Genomic DNA, 14,714 nt, shown 5'->3' with positions numbered 1-14,714 from the left:
AGTATGTAAATTGAGGCATTTGTAAGGACAATTTAGTCATATGTATCAGGACTCCTCACAAATCATGGATGTGTTTGCTTCAATGAGCAACTACACAATTCATCTAAGAATTTATACTTAGGAAATAAACATGGATGTGTAGCAAACTTTATAGAAGGATGCCCACTGCAAAATTGCTTACAGAAATAAAAATTTGGGGGAGAAGATGGAGAAAGATGGCAGAGTAGAAAGCTCCACTGATTGTCCCCCAGCAAGGACACCAAGTTAACAACTATCTACACAGAAGAAAACATGTTCGTAAGAACCAAAAATCAGGTGAGCACTCCTAGTACCTGGTTTTCACTTCATATCACTGAAAGAGGCACTGAAGAAATAAAAAACTATCCTATTTGCCGATGCCACCCCTTGCAGCAGCAGTAGCATGGTGCACAGAGCTTTTCTGGGCACTGGGGGAGGGAGAACATAGCAATTATGAGGCAGTAAACTTAGTGATGTCCTGTTATAGCATAAAGGAAAACCAGACCAAATTCAGCAGACACCTGCCCATGTAGGGAGCATTTAGACCAGCCCTAGACAGAAGGGAATTGCTGATCCCAGTGGTCCAACTTACTTCTCACAAACCTCGCCATTAAGGGCTACAGCACTCTGTTTCTCCAAGTAAACTTGAAAGGCAATCTAGGCCATAAGGACTGCAACTCTTAGGCGAGACCTAGAGCTGAATTTGGCCCAGAGACAGTGGACTGTGGGGGCATGCGATATACTGAGATACCAGCTGGGGCAACCAAGGGAGTTCTGGCATCACCCTTCCTCTAATGCCAGGCTGCACAGCTCACGGCTCCAAAAGAGACCTCTTCCTTCTGCTTGAGGAGATAAAAGGGAAGAGTGAGGAGGGCTGTGCCTTGCATCTAGGATACCAGCTCAGCCACGGCAGGATAGGGCACCACTCAGAGTCCTCGGGCCCCCATTCCAGGCTCTAAGTCCCAGACAACAGTTCTAGGTGTACCCTAGACCAGAAGGGAACCCTCTGCCTTGGAATAAAGGACCCAGTCCTGGAAGCATTCATCACCTGCTAACTGAAGATTCCTTGGAATCTGAACCAGCAGCGATACCCAGATACTACATCCTGAGCACTGGGTGAACCTCTGAGACTTGCTAGCTCCAGATGAGACTCAGCATGTACTCAGCTGTGGTGGCTATGGGACAGAACCCCTGCTTGAGAAAAGCAGAGGGAAAAGTAAAGGAGACTTTGTCTTGCAACTTAGTTACCAGCAGGGCCACAAGGGGACAGAGCATCAAGTGGGCTCTTGGGGCCCCTGATTCCAGGACTTGACTCTTGCATGGCATATCTGGACCTGCCCTGGGCCAAAGGGGAGCCCATTACATGAAGAGTGAGTAACAGGCCAGTCAGCATACACTACCAGCAGACTTAAGAGACCTTGGGCCTTAAGGGAACATTGGTGGTAGTCTGGCAGTACTCCTCATGGCCTGTGGTGGCAGTGGCTACACAGTGAGGCTTCTCTGCCTTTGGAAAGGAGAGGGAAGAGTGGAAAGCTCAGCTGCAATACAATAGAAAACCAGGTGGACTTCTAAGGATTTTGACTCTAGTCCCTGACTCTTGGATGGCACTTCTGGACCCATCTGAGGCTTGAAAGACCTTGCCTCCCTGAAGGGAAAGACAGAGGCCCAGCTGGCATTGCCACATGCTGATGGTAGAGCCCCAGGGCCTTGAGTGAATATAAGCCAAAGCGAGGGAGTGGTTACAGCAGGCCTTGGGTGAGACCCAGTGCTGTGCTAGCTTCACGTCTAACCCAGTGCAGTCATAGTGTCAGTGTCCAAAGGTGTGCTTGTGTCACTCCACCCCCAGCTTTAGGTGGCTCAGAACAGAGAGCGAGAGAGATTCTGTACACTTGAGAGAAAGTAAGGGAAAAGAACAAGAGTCTCTGCCTGGAAATCTAGAGAAGAATAGCAGAAGTCACTATGCTTATATCAGACAAAATAGATTTCAAGAAAAAAACTATGAGAGACAAGAAGATCACTATATAATGATAAAGAGGTAAATTCAGAAAGAAGATATCACAATTTTAAATATATATGCACCCAATCATGAAGCACCCAGTTATATAAAGGCAGTATTATTAGAGCTAAAGGGAGATATGGGCCACAATACAATAATAGTTTGAGACTTCAACGGCCCTCTTTCTGCCCTGGACATATCTTCCAGACAGAAACTCAACAAAGAAACATTAGACTTAATGTGCACTATAGAGCAAATGCATCTAAAATACATTTACAGAAAATTTTATCCAAGAGCTGCAGAATACACATTCTTTTCCTTAGTACAATGGCTCTTCTCAAGAAGAGACCATATGTTAGATCAAAAACACTAGTATGAAAACATTTCAAACCAATTAAAATAATATCAAGCATATTCTCTGATCGCAATAGAATACAACTAGAAATTAATAACAAGAGGAATTTTGGAAACTATACAAATGCATATTAATTAAACAATATGCTCCTGAATGAGAGGGTCAATGAAGAAATTAAGAAGGAAATCAAAAATTTTCTTCAAACAAATGATAATGGAAACACAACATACAAAACCTATGAGATACAGCAAAAGCAGTACTAAGAGGGAAGTTTATAGCTATAAGTGCCTACATCAAAAAAGAGGAAAAACTTCAAATAAGCAATCTCACTATGCATCTTATGGAACTACAAAAGCAAGATAAAATCAAAACCAAAATTAGTTGAAGAAAAGAAATAATAAACATCAGAGGGGAAATAAGTACAATGAAAATGAGAAAAATACAGAAAATGAATGAGCAAAAATTTAGTTTTTTGAAAAGCTAAACAAAGTTGACAAACTATTAGCCAAACTATGAAAAAAAGAGAAACTATGTAATGAAATAAAATTGGAAACGAAAAAGGAGACATTACAACCGATACTGCAGAAATTCAAAGGACCACTAGTGACTACTATGAGCAACTATGTGCCAATAAATTAGAAAATCTAGAAGAAATGAACAAATTTCTAGATAAATACAACCTATCAAGATTGAATAAAGAAGAAATCCAAAACCTGAACAGGCCAATAATAATGAGATCAAAGCCATATTAAAAAGTCTTGCAGTACAGAAAAACATGAGACCCAATGGCTTCACTGTTGAATTCTACCAAACACTAAAAGAAGTACTAATACCAATCCTACTCCATCTATTTCAAAAAATAAGGAAGGAGGGAGTACTTCCAAACTCATTCTTTGAGGCCATTATTTCCCTGATACCAAAACCAGACAAAGACACATCATGAAAAGAAAACTACAGGCCAATATTTCTGATGAGTATTGATGCAAAAATACTTAACAAAATACTAACAAACAGAATTCAACAATATATTGGAAACATCAATCATCACGACCAAGTGGGATTTATCCCTGAAATGCAAGGATGGTTCAATATACACAAATCAATCAAGATGATACATCACACCAACAAAATGAAGGGTTAAAACAATATGATCATTTCAACTGATGCTGAAAACATATTTGATAAAATTCAACACCCATTAATGATAAATAACCTCAAAACCTGGTGGTGGAAGGAAAATACCCCAGCATGATAAAAGCTATTATATGAGATACCCACAACTGGTTTCACAATGAATAAGGAAAAGCTGAAAGTCTTTCCTTTAAGATCTGGAACATTACAAGGATGCCCACTGTCACCACTGTTATTCACTATAGTACTGGAAGTCCTTTCTAGAGCAATCAGACGAGAGGTCAAATGACTTTATATGAAAAAGTCTAATAATCCATTGAAAACATGGACAAAAGATTTGAATAGAGAAAGATCTAAAGGGCATCCAAGTTGGAAAGGAAGAAGTCAAATTATCCTTGTTTGCTGATGTTATGATCTTATCTTTGGAAAAACCTAAAGACTCCACAAGAAAACTATTAAAACTGATAAACAAATTCAGTAATGTTTCAGGATACAAAATCAACAAACAAAAGTAATAGCATTTCTATATATCAACAGTGAACAATCTGAAAAAGAAATAAAAAGTAATCTCATTTATGATTGCCACAAATCAAATTAAATACCTAAGAATTAACATAACCAAAAAAAATTCTCTATAATGAAAACCATAAAACACTAATGGAAGAAATTGAAGAGAACACCAAAAATGGAATGATATTCCATGTTTATGGATTGGAAGAATGAATATTGTTAAAATGTCCATATTACACAAAGCCATCTAGAGGTTCAATGCAATCCCTATCAAAATACCAATGAATTTCTTATCAAAAATTGTAAAAGCAATCCTAAAATTTAAATGGAACCAGAAAAGACCTAGAATAGCCAAACTATCTTAAGCAAAAAAGAACAAAACAAGAGGCATCACATTCCCTGATTTCAAATTATACTACAGAGCTATAGTAGGAAAAACAGCATAATACTGACATAAAAACAGGCACATAGACCAATGGAACAGAATACAGAACCCAGTAGCAAATCTACACACCTACAGTGAACTCATTTTTGACAAAGGTGCCAAGAAAATACAATGGGAAGAAGACAGTCTCTTCAATAAATGGTGCTGGGAAGACTGGATATCTATATGCAAATGAATAAAACTAGACCCCTATCTTTTACCCTATACAAAAGTCAAATCAAAATGGATTAAAGACTTAACTCTAAGACCTCAAACTATGAATCTACTGTAAGAAAATATTGTGGAAAATCTCCAGGACATTGGTCTGGGCAAAGACCTTTTGTGCAATATCCCACAAGCACAGGCAACCAAACCAAACATGGACAAGTGGTATCACATCAAGTTAAAAACCTTCTGCACAAGAAAGGAAACAACAAAGTGAAGGGAAAAATTCATAGAATGCCAGAAAAGATTTGCAAACTACCCTTCTGACAAGGGATTAATAAGCAGTATACACAAGGAGGCCAAACAACTATATAGGAAAAAATCTAATTATCCTGATGAAAAAATAGGCAAAAGGTGTGAATAGACATTTCTACAAAGAAGACATACAAATGGCAAACAGGTATATGAAAATGTGCTCAACATCATTGGTCATCTGAGAAGTGCAATTGAAATGGCTTACATAAAAAAAGACTGGCAATAGCAAATGCTGGTGTGGATGTGGAGAAAAGGGAACTCTTGTACGCTGTTGATGGGGATGTAAATTAGCACAACCAGTTTGGAGAACAGTTTGGAGGTTCCTCAAAAAACTATAAATAGAGCTACCGTAAGATCCAGCAATCCTGCTGGGTATTTACCCCAAAGAAAGGAAATCACTATATCAAAGAGATATCGGCACTGCTATGTTTGTGGCAGCACTATTTACAATAGCTAAGATTTGGAAGTGACCTAAGTGTTCATCAACAGGTGAATAGATTAAAAAACTATAGTGTATATACACAATGAAGTACAATTCAGTCATGATAAAGAATGAGATTCTGTCATTTGCGGCAACATGGAGGGAAATGGATATCATAATGTTAAATGAAATAAGCCAGACACAGAACTACAACATCATATATTTTCACTTATTTATGGGATCTAAATATCAAATCAATTGAACTCATGGACATAGAGAGTAGAAGGATGGTTACTAGAGGCTGGGAAGGGTAGTGGCAGTTGGGGGAGAAGTGGTGATGGTTAGTGGGTACAAAAAATAGAATGAATAAGACCTACTATTTGATAGCACAATAGGGCAACAATATTCAATAATAACTTAATTGTATATATTAAATTAACTTAAAGAATGTGATTGGATTGTTTATAACTCAAAAGATAAATGCTGGAGGGAATGGATACACTGTTCTTTATTATGTGGTTATTTCACATTTCATGTCTGTATTAAAACATGTCATGTACCCCATAAATATATACAACTAATATGTACCCACAAGAGTTAAACATTTTTTAAATTTAAAAAAAGAAACTAAAACTTGAAAATAGCTCAAATATTTGAAGGCTATATAATAACATGGCAATAATGACTATCTCTGATAGCTGGAATATGGGGTTAATTTATTTTCTTCTTTTTGCTTACTATATTTAATTAATATTCTACAGTGAATATTTATTATCATTTTGTAAACAGAAATAGAATTACTTATTCAAGTTTTTACTGTTGTAGCTTTTCTTCTCTTGATTCCTGATTGAAACAATCTTGGCACTTTGGTCTTCCCCAGTAAGACTATTTAACAGGTCTAAGTAATAATTTCTAAATCCTAATCACATTGGAGTGTGTGTGTGTGTGTGTGTGTGTCTGTGTGTGTGTAACCTTGAATAAGTCCTAGAAAATCCATGAGCCTCATCACCTTGTCACTTAATTTGGCTTAATATTAATTTACATGACTATGTGCAAGTGCCTAAACCAGCTGATATCTTGAGGTTCCTTCTACTAAGATTTTAGATTATATGAAATCATGAAGAAAAATCACCTTGCAAAGACTGCGAGGAAAACTTTATTAGCATTAATATAAGACAACTGACAGCATGACAATAAGCCCCTATCAGCATTTAAAAAAAATTTTTTTTTGTCAGATCAGGCTGATTTACCATGAATCTAATTTATACTGTGCTGGGCCCTAGTAATGTGTTCACATGGTCATATGTATTTGCTAAATTTTAACATAGAAGATATTTTAACCACAATCTATTTTGATCATTATCTTTACAACTTCAATTTTCCTTTTCTCCCATGTTATTTGGGGGATACAACTAAGGAGAAGTTGAATTGGGGGTATGCCATTTTAACTGCAATTTGGAAAAGCAATGCGAAATGTTTCAATTCAGCAAATGAGACATAATGAAGTCTTGATTTAGACATATATAACAGATATCTTTTATTACAATCTTAACATTTATTAAAGAAAATTCAAATAAAAATAATTAACAGATTATGAAAACAAAATATAATGACATAATAGAAATTATTCTGATATCATGAAGTGAATCATAAAAACAAATTCAGGCCAGGTGCTGTGGCTCACACCTGTAATCTCGCACTTTGGGGGAGGACAAGGCAGGTGGATCACCCGAGGTCAGGAGTTCAAGAACAGCCTGGCCAACATGGTGAGACCCCATTTCCACTAAAAATACAAAAAATTAGCCAGGCGTGGTGGCACGCACCTGTAATCTCAGCTACTCGAGAGACTAAGGCAGGAGAACCCCCTGAACCCAGGAGGCAGAGGTTGCAGTGAGCCTAGATCACACCACTGCACTCTAGCCTCAGTGACAGAGCGAGACTCTGTCTCAAAAAATAAAAAATAAAATTAAAATAAAAATAATTAATTCAGATCAGACCAAAGCAATGATTCATTAAGAAGAAGGGATAAGTTTTGAATCGAATTAATGAATAGGCTATTGGATTTTCTGATAATTTAATTAATGAGGAATTAATCAAATGACCACACTGAAAAAATATTTAAATTTTTCGCTGATTTGATGTGAATTACTGACGTTGATAAAAGTAACACAAAACTCAAAATCTGTCAGTAAAACAAGGACATTGTTGGCAAACTGGATAATAAATGCTGTCAAGTCTAAGGTTACTTAGGCATTGTTACTGCACAGGAAAACTTGAAATGCCTTTGAAATCTTACATCTAATGTACGAAAAATATATGACAGAGGTTTCCCAAGTCTGATAGCAATCCTAAAATTTAAATGACATTGACAATAATGAGCTATAATATTGTAAGAAACCGTTCTAAATTATCAAAATTATAAAAACTGGGATTAATTATATTATTATTTTTTTAAAGCATAACTAATATATTAGATGCACATGTATGCACGAGAATCATACAATATATCAACTCAAAGAGAGGCCAGATGATTGAGAATTAAATGCCCTCTTCATAGAGGAGAAGAAAATGGGGGAATGAAACAACCTGAGGCGATGTAAGTAACAGCAAGTCACTGCAACCTTGGGTACTTCAGGAGCAAAGAAACAAATCCCCTACTCCCAAATAATAAAATACTACGTATCACAAAAAAAAGAAACCAAACATATTTTATTTCCCTTGAGGGATAAACTACTTTCTTAGTGATTTTTGTTTTTGTGAATTTATCTTAGAATGAAACAAAATGAAAATTAAAAGCCTAGTTCATCAGTGTTGAGCTCAAAAAGGGATACCCCAAAGACTGGCACTTTCACATGCTGAGAGGCCTTTCAAGCTGCCTCAGAATCAAGGTCCTTTTAACCTTGTCTTATTGTCCACTGTTCCCCCAATACCTGCCCCCACTACCCCCATTCTTCACTAAGTGCAGAGAGAGACTCTCTGGAATTTCCTTATCTGAGTAAGAAAGCTTCTTTTCAAAAGAAATGCAATTTTCTGAAGACCCCCTCCCAAGGAAACTCATCAAATAACCAGGAAAGATCAATCATCTAAGATTAATCATATTATAATAAAAGCTTTTTTTACCTTCTTATTCTCGCTATATAAACTATTACAAAATAATTTTTCATGTTTACAAGCGATTAGTGATTATACAGAGAAAAACATACAGAAAAAATATTATAGAAGTATCGTGGACAATCACTTGAAACATTTTGCTTTCTTTTTCTCAATTATGTTTGTGATATTTGACAAGTTTTTTAATGTGTAATGTATTGCAAGTTACTTAGTCATTCTGAATATATATTAACTTCTGTGCTTAATTTACATACTTAATTGTAATTGATATCTTTAAAAAAAATAAAATCTCTAAAAGTTTTTAAGCCTCAGGTCTCAGAAAACTTTGATCTACCCATTATCATATCATTTTATTTTGTATTAGGGCTTTAGTTGAAATAGAAAAATGTGGAAAATCTATGATCACATTATTGACTAGTCCAGAGTAAAAGAAAATACCAAAAGAAATAATAAAAAATAAAAATAAAAAAAAGAAGAAGAAGAATCACCTACTGCATTACTGATTTTCCCATTCAGTTTTGGTAATTTTGTAAAGAAAGAATAGTAAAGATAAATTATTATTGTTGGTGACGCATCTCAGTACCTGAAGCAACAGAAAAAAAGTAACAAAACAAGCCCTGCATCGTGGTTGTTTTTCACTGTAGAATGACCAAAACTACTTGGAATGCAAAGTTGTTTAAAATTGGGGATTTTATTTTGCAATAAATTGCCCGTAAAAACAGAAGTGTGAATGCTGAGCAATGTCACCTAACTGAGGCATAGGAGATTATGCTACATGTTAAATAAAAACACAGTTTCTGACTATTCATTAAATGTGCTTGAATATTGTAACATTGGGATATGCACTGGGCTTTAGTTCCAGCAGTTGCAGTTTTTGTTACATACTATTTCCCTCATCAGTGGACTTTGGTTTCTTTTATATGTGTGATTCTCAACCTACTGCTTTAAATACTACACATTACATTTTTCTAAAAGTAATTATTGCATCTTTAAAAAAAGAAAATTTATTCTTACAGGTATTCCAACAGAACTTTATAGAAGAGAAGCATAAAGTTTGACAATCATCAAGTCTTAGATTCTGTTGGACAAGAATGCTACAGCAACATAAATATGAAGAAAAGGGGCTCAGAAAAATACTCTGCATTAGTGTTTAGATTTTCTGTTAATTTATTTTATCAGGGTTTGAAATCTCTATGGTTTTTTTTGTGTAGACTTCTTTTAGTTATTTGCCACAATAAAAAAGGCCACTCTAATTGAGCGATGGCTTTTAAACAAATACTTGGAACTCAAGAGAGTGAACATTTTACTTCTGTAATAAGTAGATGTCTTTACTTAAAGTGTGACTGTTCAATTGTATATTTAATAACTTTATTAAACAACTACTATATGTTGACCTACCCCTAATATGTGTGGGGTCTGGAACAAGAGTACAAATAAAAGTCCACATACCATATTATAAATATTTACAATTTATAAACCAATATAACAAGCAAAAATATCATCACAGTGACAAATTTTTAAAATATGGGTAAAACTATCATTCTTACATGACTGAAAGTTGGCAAAATATCAAAGCTGACATTATTATTATTCTGATGTTGGGTTAGCAATGTTTGCATTAGTTATATATGTAATACAAAAATTGTACTTAATTCCCTAAAATGCATTTTTCTTTCTCTTATTTCAGTAAAATCACTGTGCTATAATTGTTTCACATGATTAGAAATTTGTAATCTAAAGAATTAAAAAATAAAATGGCACTATATTCAAAATACATTTGAGAATATTTTATCAAAATATAACAAGTAAATGTAAAATTTTTAAAACTAAATTTACTTTTTATATGTGGTTATAACAAATTATTTATCATCTAAAATATTCAAAACATTTGTTATATTTAAATGATAATACAAATTAAATTTAATGAATAGTAAAATTTTAAATCAAATGTAAACAAATAAAATTTTAATTGTATCACATTTTTATAAATGTAAGTGTATTTTTTAACATACCTTTATAAGGAAAACTATTAATAATTCTATTCTTTAATGTAAATCAATATCACACTTCATATGTGTTATATCTATATTTCCATAATTGCAAATTTAAGGCTTATATAAATTATTTAATATTGCAAAATATCCCTAAGCTGCCATGTGGGAAAGTCATGCTAATACATGAATATTTTCAAAGCTACAAATTTGAATATGAACTGAAGCAATAAAATGGACACTCAGAACTACGGAGAATTCACACTTCATTTTGCAAGAATCTATTATTTTATAACTGAGATGAAGGATTTTATTATCTACTTTTTATAAAGTTTATTCAGATAAGAACTACACCAAGACCCTAATAGATGTACTAGATATAAGCAAAAGACATGAAAAGTCATTTCATTCTAAAGGAGGTATATAAGGCAAACAACCATGTGGAAACTTGTTCATCTGACTAACAATAAATGTAATAGTCACTACAATAAGAGCAAAGTATTAGTCTTTTACTCAATTAGAAAAGTATTTTAAGTATTTTTTAAACTTTACAATAGGGGAGCAGAATAGAGAAACTGGCATAGTCATACCTTTCTGGTGGTGAGGGAAACTGGCGCAATTATTCTGGATAGGTATTCGAAATTTCATTAATGTATCAAGAGACATAAAATTACTCATATCCTTTCTTTTAATAATCTTATTCAAGGCATTGCTTTAAGAAACCTATTCAAAAAAGAAGAAAAATTCCCTCTATACAAAAATGTATAGATCTTTGTATTAGAAAATTGGAGACATTAATGGTTTCACATGGGAGAAAAAATAAGTAGGTTTTGTTACATCATATGTGCAAAGTATCTATTAAAAATTATAAATAAAAACTCTAGCAAATGAATAAAACTGTTTTTAAGTGAAGAAACAGCGTAAAATTGAAGGCACAGTATGCTTAAGTGATGTAAAATATTCGTACATATGGCTTAAGACTTGCCAGAGAACAGAGAATTAAAAATAGCTATAAGACTATGTGGATTATTTTTTCTTTTCTTACTTTCTTGATATTACAAGTAATTTTATTTTAACTTACATCTATATCCAGCTTACAGGTCATTGTCTATCATTTCCATACACCTAGGGCCAACCCAGGAAACATCCTGACTCTCCATCTTCTCTTCATAATTTCTGGCAAAATTCCAACCCTGGGTAAAACAATGTCTACTATCTCTGTGCCTACACAAAGACAGCTGATTGCTGTCAGAGGAAATAATATGACCAGGATTTGGGTAGGACTCTAAATTCATGGTCATGAACCTCAAATAAGTCCCCAGCTACTCCAGCCATTTTATAATGTATAATTGTTTCTGTTTGCCCTCTCATGTCTTACAGTACTTATTTTAAAATTAGTTCCATTAACTTCAAATATCTGATGTATCCTCCTCACTCACTTTCAGCACATTATTTCACAGAGAAAATAGAAGCCATTAGATATAAATACTCTTAACTTCCATATATCACACCTGAAAACCTATCTGAATCTAAGACATAGCATAGCATAATGGTTAAGAACATAAGCTCTAAATCTAGATCTCCTATGTCTGAAACCTAGCATTGTCACTTACTAGCTGTGTGATTTGAGGAAAGTAATTTAACCTCTCTTTAATTCTATCTTCTCATCAGCTAGATAGAGATAATAATAGCTCTACATAAAACTGTTAGAACAATAAAAGAATTTAGCTTTGTAAATATATTAGGACAGTATTTGGCCTATAAGAAGGATTCAATAAATTTTAGCTGTTATTATCTGAACCCATCCTTTTTACCTTTCATTTTTATTACAATTCATAAATAACCCTCTACTTTGAATTATGATTGGATTCCATCATCTCATGTCTGCTTAAGAACATTATCCAGTGGAAATTCCTTTGTATTATTATATTTTCAACCACATCTCTAGTATAGACTCTTTTTCAACAGTATTTAAACATGTGTAGGAATCTTGCATTCATAGCTAAATTTCTCAAAATAACTGCCTCTATAAGTTATTCTTAAATTTGAGCATACATCAGAATCAACTGAAGACCTTGTTGAAACACAAATTTTGGGGCCTACCCACAGCATTTCTGAGTCAATAATTGTGATGCGGGACCAGAGAATTTGCATTTCTCAGGAGACCTGAGGTTGTTCATATGCTACTGGTCCAGAGACTACACTTAAAAAACGTCAGGCCTATACCACTCACACACCCTTACCTACCACAGATTTCATATCAGCATACCTTTACAAATGGTCTTTGTACGACCAACAGTGACTTCCAGGTTGCCTTTTGGGTACTTATTTTGTGGTAATCATCACTCCTTTCAATTTTTCTCCGAGAGAAAATATATTGTGAATTTTTACCCTGCACTTTGTTAGATATGATTGGAAACAAACGACCTTAACCCCAAATGATGATGACGTTAAAAACAAAAATAACAACAGTGTTCCAGGGCTCCAGATGAACAAAAGCAATTAGAATGTATAACAATCACATGAAAGATGTCAAAAACTGTGGAATGCCCAGTGATTTGGACACCATCCCCACAGAATGGTAAAAATAATTCTTCCTTTTTCACAAGTCTATTAGGTGATGTTGACGCAAGTGGGCCTTGGACTACGCTTTGAAAAGTTGTGGCTACTGAGATAAAACCAAAGGTCTTAAGAGCCTGTAAAAGACCTACCTCCAGCAGATGGGTAATTTTGTGAAACATCTGCTCAAGGCTTTTGCCCATTTTTCTATTGTCTGTCTTTTTTCTCATTGAGTTATAACATTTTTTTCATGTGTTTTGGGTGAGTCCTTTGTTGGATGTATATGTTATGAATATCACTTCCTATACTGTAAATGGGTTACCTTTTTACATTTTTAATGGTTTCTTTTGATGACGAGAATTTCCTAATTCTGATATAGTCCAATGTTCCAGATTTTTCTTCTAAGGCTAGTAGTACCTTTTTGTATGTTAAGAAATATTTGCTTCTTCTAATGTCATGAAAATGTTCTATATTTTCCTCCCATTTTAATTTTTATCATTCATTATTATATATTAAGTCAATTGAAATGGTTTTCTTGTATGGCAGTGATTCTCTTATATTTCAGTCTCAATAATTATCTACAATCTTAAAAACCAGTGAAGACTGCAAAGAGCTTTTGTTTATGTGGGTTATATCTATTGATAGTTACCATAATAAAAAATAAAAAAGAAAATTTTAGAATATTCTATTAAAATAATAATAAAATTACATGTTAATACAGCATGTTTTGTGAAAAATAATTATATTTTATAAAACAAAAGGCCTATTTACTGAGGAGAGCAACATTGTTTTTACATTTTTGAAAAACTCTTCAATATATGGCTTAATAGAAAATAGCTGTATTCTCAAGCCAGGCTCCATGGTGTGTGCCCATAGTCCCAGCTACTCTGGAGGCTGGGGCAGGAGGATTGCTTGAGCCCAGGAATTCATGTGCATCCTGGGCAACAAAGCATGACCCTGTCTCTGAAAAAATAAATTTAAAAAGAAATAAATGATCTGAATTCTCATATCTGCTTCTCCAATCTGTTATGCTTTGTGGTTTGGGCTGAAGTTTACTAAGAAAATTTAGTCACACACAGATCTTAGTTGGAAAGGGGAGGAAGAAAAGTATTTTATTAATTTTCTGATATCATTGTGGATATTCTTTAATACGACACTTGACATGTGGTAGTTTCTTAAAGATTAGTTAAAATAGGAATCTGAAGAACTAGCAATGAACTTTTTGTACTTCATTACTTTAAAAGTAATTGATATATGTTGCACATTGAACGAATATTTTATCTGTGAGTGATTTGTGTACCATCTTATACTGATAATTTTTAAAATAGTTATTCATTGATTTATGCAGATCTTTCAAATGTTGACACATTTATTTATATAGTATCAAAAATCACATTAGTTAATAACATCACAGATCTCATCACAAAAATGTTTAAGTAGTTGAAAGATATCAGGTTAACAGTGGTAGATAAAAGTTTTTCAAAATTCCAAATTTCACTTGAAAGATCAAATTTTATTTTCAATTGACAGGCTGACTTCATTCAGTTTCAGCAATTTGCTCACCCAATAGTAGTCTTAATAACCACAGTTTGACAATTATTCTTTAAGATAAATATGTTGTACCATGTAAAAAAAATGGCTAGTTCAGCTGGCAACTCAGTCACACATGTGTTTTTCTTTGGGACAACTATTAGGCTTTAGTGCACAGCAGAAGTCCT

This window comes from Hylobates moloch, unplaced genomic scaffold (genome assembly GCF_009828535.3).
Source record: "Hylobates moloch isolate HMO894 unplaced genomic scaffold, HMol_V3 SCAFFOLD_7, whole genome shotgun sequence".
In the NCBI taxonomy this organism is placed as follows: domain Eukaryota; kingdom Metazoa; phylum Chordata; class Mammalia; order Primates; family Hylobatidae; genus Hylobates; species Hylobates moloch.
This window is presented reverse-complemented; position numbering follows the sequence as displayed.